Below are 4906 nucleotides of genomic sequence, written 5' to 3'. Positions count from 1 at the left end.
TTCTCAAAGTGATCGCCTTCACATGTTCTCTCGGGTTAGTCTCGGTGTTACTCAAAGCCTCTACTTGGGCTGCTAAGGATGTAACCGCATCAATTTCATGAAGTCCGGCCACTTTCTTTTTTTCCCTTGCATTCCATTAGTGGCTATTCATGGCCATTTCCTCTACCAACTGTCAGGCTTCTTCAGGGGTCTTGTTCCCCATTGTACTTCTTATGACGGCCTCTAGAAGCTGTCTTGTACATGGATTCAACCCGTTGTAAAAAGTCTAAATGATCATCCACTAGGGGAATCCGTGTTGTGGACACTTCCACGATAGGTCCTTGAATCACTCCCATGTCTCAAACAAGGACGCAAGCTCCATTTGAACAAACAACGATATCTCATTACGAAGCTTTACCGATTTCCCCGGAAGAAAGTACCTTGCAAGAAAGGCTTCGACCATTTCATTCCATGTGGTAAAGAATGTAGCCACTGCTTTGCTATTTCTTTTAGAGAGAATGGGAAAGCCCTCAATCTTATAGCATCATCCGTAACACCGTTGATCTTCAGCATGTCACAAACTTTCAAGAAGTTTTCAATATGATTATTTCGGCCCTCATCGGCCAAACCATTGAACTGTGCAGACTGCTGTATCATTTGGATCAATGCTAGCTTGAGCTCAAAATCTAGAGCTGTAAATGGGGGGTCACACAATGCTAGATTGTGTCCCCAATACTAACGGTCTGGCGTAATAAAAAAGTGTTCTCTGTTGTTCATTCTATTCTGTCATGTTGTCAAATCCTTCAACTTCCACTTCAGCTAGATTCGATGGTTCTTGCATAGGTTCTTTACCCTTCCTTCTGAGTGTACGTTCAAGTTTAGGATCACCTTCAATTAATATCGAAGGGTTCCCTTGGGTCATAACCTAGAGCTGCACCAAAATAAAGAAAACAAAACAGACAATGATAGAATAAGAAGATGTGAAATAGAATGAATGATGAATAGCTAAGATAGTAAAGTGCAAAGTATCTCTAAACGCCTAATCTCCAACAACGGCGCCAAAAAAATGACAACACCCCTTTCTTGTGACCTGCAAGTGCACGGGTTTGTCAAAATAATAAATCCCAAGTAAGTAGGGTATCGTATCCACAGGGAGCAGGGAATAAAAATACCAAAATTGCTACTTAACCAAGTGAAGATGAATAACGATTGTGTTGATAAGATGTGATGTGAACAGAAATAAAAGAAACAAGAATGAGAGGCACAAGTAAGTGAGAGAAAAGGAAATCAATAGAAGTGTGGTACTCGGACAATGCTCCCCCTAGGACTAATGTTTCAAGTGCATGACCTACTATTATACTTTCTAATTAATGCTTAATGAGTCGTGGAAATCCTAAAGCACACGGTCCCAAACCTAAACCTTAACTAACTCTACACTATGTCCCGGCAGAGAAATCACTCAGTCTCAACACCTCACACTGTGTAAAGTTGTATGGAGTTCTAAGGTTTCCAAGTGATAAACCCGATTTCTATGTGTAGATCTAACCCATTGGTCCAGGTGAAAGACCCCTAGTAACAATCAAACCCCAGATACTAAAGTCACTTCAACGCTTCACTCTGTGGCTCGAGAAACTAAGCCACAACGGAGTTCATCCTTTAGTACTTCACTCTATTGCGACCGCAAAGAACTCTAGGAAATGGAGGTAGAATAAATCAAACCGAAGGGAAAGGGGACGCTTCGCTACCTCTCGACTCACCCTCTCCAATCTAGCATTGTCTAGCCCTCATGGTATGTTACTCATCCACAAAGGTACCAAAAAGAACTCTCAACCCTAGTGTTACTCTAAGGAAGAAATCATTCAACAAGAATTCAAGATTGGAACTCAATTAAAACATCAATTAAGGAAAACATAATAAACGGTCAAAGTAACAATAACATCCTAGGGTTTACAAAATCCAAGTACCCACTAAGGGGTTCAGCTCTCCATGGAGCAAGATACAATCAATAATGAAATAGAAAGTAAAAAAAAGTAATCCATAGGAAAACCCCCTCGGTATTCATGTCGATGGTCTTGTAGAGTAACGTCTTCTTCTCCAAAGGTCTCCTTGTCCAGCCTAGGGCACACATCGCCTGGATCGGTGCCGATAAAAGCTCCCCAATAACCTTCTTCCAAGAGAAGCGCAGTGTCGAATCCGTAGTACCATTCCAAAGACTTGCGAAAAGCCTCTCAAAACAATAGCCAACGGCCTCTCAAAAGATGGAGAAAAGCTGGAGAGAAGGGTGAAAGATTCTCCTAAAATCGGGCTGAATCACGGCTTAAATAGGGTTGGAATCGGGCATCCACACGGCCCTGTGGAATTTCCACACGCCCATGTGGATTCTCTAGAAACCTGATTTTCAGCCGGCTGTGAACAGTAACTGCTACAATATTTTTCTACATTGATTTGCTACATTAACCTGCTGTAGTACTCCGCCAAAACACTCCCAATTCCACACTTTTCATTGAGGCAACATAAACAGGCACACTTTTATGCCGTAGATCGCAACTCTTCTTCAATCAAAGGCCTTATTGGTGAAAATCTTGCTATCAATGCACAAGTCGGGATACGCAAATGTGACTGTCTTCGTGCCCCTCCAACTCATTGTAATGACTTGCATACATGGAGGTTGGTACACATTCACATATCTTAGAGCCCAACTTGTGTATTCGCGTTTGTTCCTTCCAAGATTCCACCAAATAGTGCATTCACGATCTATTTTTGGCTTCTTTTCTTAATACTTAGCTTCACAACCCTACATTCGTAAAAGAACACAAATACACATGTATTAGCACTTAAACCTAATAAAAGTAATGCTTATCGTAAGGAAAGAACACTTTGCATTCTTAACACACAAGCACTTATCACCATGCATCTAACTCCCCCTTCTATGATGGAAAATATGATGGGAAGTGTATTTCTTATTGCCATCCTAAGTGACAACCATCAACAAAGCCCCTTTATATTTTCCATAAAGGTGTATGCCTTCTATATGAACCATTGGTTTGCAATATTTGAAGGCCCCACACATAAGGGTAAACTTTAAAAAAGTCTATGAAAAACACAATTATCATGTACTAAGTAACTTTTGTTGTATGCCGGCTTAGTTTGGAGATCAATTATTGTTCCAGGGACAAATTATTACAATGATGATAGCCATTTTGGTTATTCATTATATGACTCATCCTAATTATTGAATGCTACTTCAATTGCTTTCTACTTAGTAATCTATACTTTTCTATAGGTCAAAGTGCCCATATTGATTTTTAATCTCTGTTATCAAAATAGATACATCAATGCTAGGCCTCTTTTTTACCAAAATCTATATATTTCGACAAATTATGTTGGAATCATGCTTGGAATGATCTTGGGATATCATTGCCGATGCGCACATATGAGGACAATTAGACTTTGTAATCTACCAAATCTTCTTCCTCTTGCTAAATGATGTACGGACCCTCCAACTGCATCCGTCACCATATAATCTTGAATACTGAGTCAGATCAAAATCGATCACTTTAAATCCTACTGACTTCGGCAAGCAATAATACATAATCACTATGATGGAATCATCTTAGTTTGGAATTGTATATCTACATGCGATTCTCCATCTACTATTTCCCCTCTTAATGTATAAGTGTATAAGAAAGGATACTCAAAACATTCTTGTGCAGATATTGCTTCCAAATTCTACACTTTGTTTGGGGATATTTTCCTAATTGCAATCTTCTATATGAAAAACTTCAACACTTGCTTCACAATTCTCTATATAGTTATCACTATCATGCTCATACCCACTAGAGCTCCTATACTCACCAACTTCAGTTCCATGGATATCATAAAAAGAAGTTCTTCCGATATCTTAGTGTCTGTAACTCTGATTGTATATGTGGTCGTATTTTGGTTGAGTAGTATGTCGGTGCTTTTGATGGTTGTTGTGGGGTAGTGAACCGAACATTACATGGTAGATCATCCTATACCAACTATTCTATTGAGATCCTTTTAGCTTTATTAACTGTCTACGCGGATGTAATTCACTCCCATCTCATAGTATGCTAAATATTTTAATCTCTATTGATTTCTTGTGGGGGGAACCAAAGGTGGAAGTACCAGCACCAAGCTCCACATATAGTTCAAGAACTTGAATATTAGGAAATGTTTTGTGGCAATTTAACATCATAATCATTATGTAATTTAAATAATCGATAGCAAATCTTATCTTAACTAGAAAAATAGGTAACCTGTATTTGCATTCCAGTAGAGTAGTATGTTGGTGTTTGACACGTCCGAATATGCGTGTAAACCACAAGTGTACGGGTGTCGAAGTAATAAAATACCCGGTGAGTCGGGTAGTCGAATCCACAGGGAACATGGCTACTAGTACTAACATCTTCTCTGCTTTCTAGCCTAATGATAAATGGAAAGGTGTGGTGATCTAATGTGCGAAGAAATGAATACTGGAGACGAATATGCAAGGGTGAAATGGAGGGAGAATCTCAATAAATAAAGGTGAGGTATCTGGGCAATGCTCGCCCTAGGATCTAACATGAAGTTCAAGATTCGCTAAATGCTTCTAAGCCAAGTCTAATGAGTCGAGGCTATCCAAGAACAACCGGCCCTTGCCTCCAAGCCACCGGTACTAGTCCCCTACAAGGTCCCGGTGGAGAAATCGCTCAATCTCAACACCTCACACCCCATATGACCGCAATACGCTCCAGGGACACCTAAGAGTTAAACCGATTCCTAAAGATAGATCTAACCCTAATTCCCGGCGAAGGATCCCTAACCCCCTACAAGGTCCCGGCGGAGAAATCTGTCAATCTCACGCCTCACACCAAATATGCTTGCATAGAGCCTATGGAATACGGAGATAGGAAACACTCAATCG

At 40.1% G+C, this 4906-nt stretch overlaps 1 non-coding gene across 1 annotated transcript; it reads left to right on the top strand.

Annotated features, from left to right (window-relative positions):
- Positions 1-287: 287 nt before the first annotated feature.
- Positions 288-394, top strand: LOC120262601. The gene has a single exon (XR_005536866.1). It is a non-coding gene; the product is annotated as a small nucleolar RNA R71 (small nucleolar RNA).
- Positions 395-4906: the final 4512 nt, after the last annotated feature.

This window comes from Dioscorea cayenensis, chromosome 5, assembly GCF_009730915.1.
Source record: "Dioscorea cayenensis subsp. rotundata cultivar TDr96_F1 chromosome 5, TDr96_F1_v2_PseudoChromosome.rev07_lg8_w22 25.fasta, whole genome shotgun sequence".
NCBI classification, from domain to species: domain Eukaryota; kingdom Viridiplantae; phylum Streptophyta; class Magnoliopsida; order Dioscoreales; family Dioscoreaceae; genus Dioscorea; species Dioscorea cayenensis.
The sequence above is the reverse complement of the archived record's forward strand: the minus strand, read 5'-3'. Positions and strand labels throughout refer to the sequence as shown.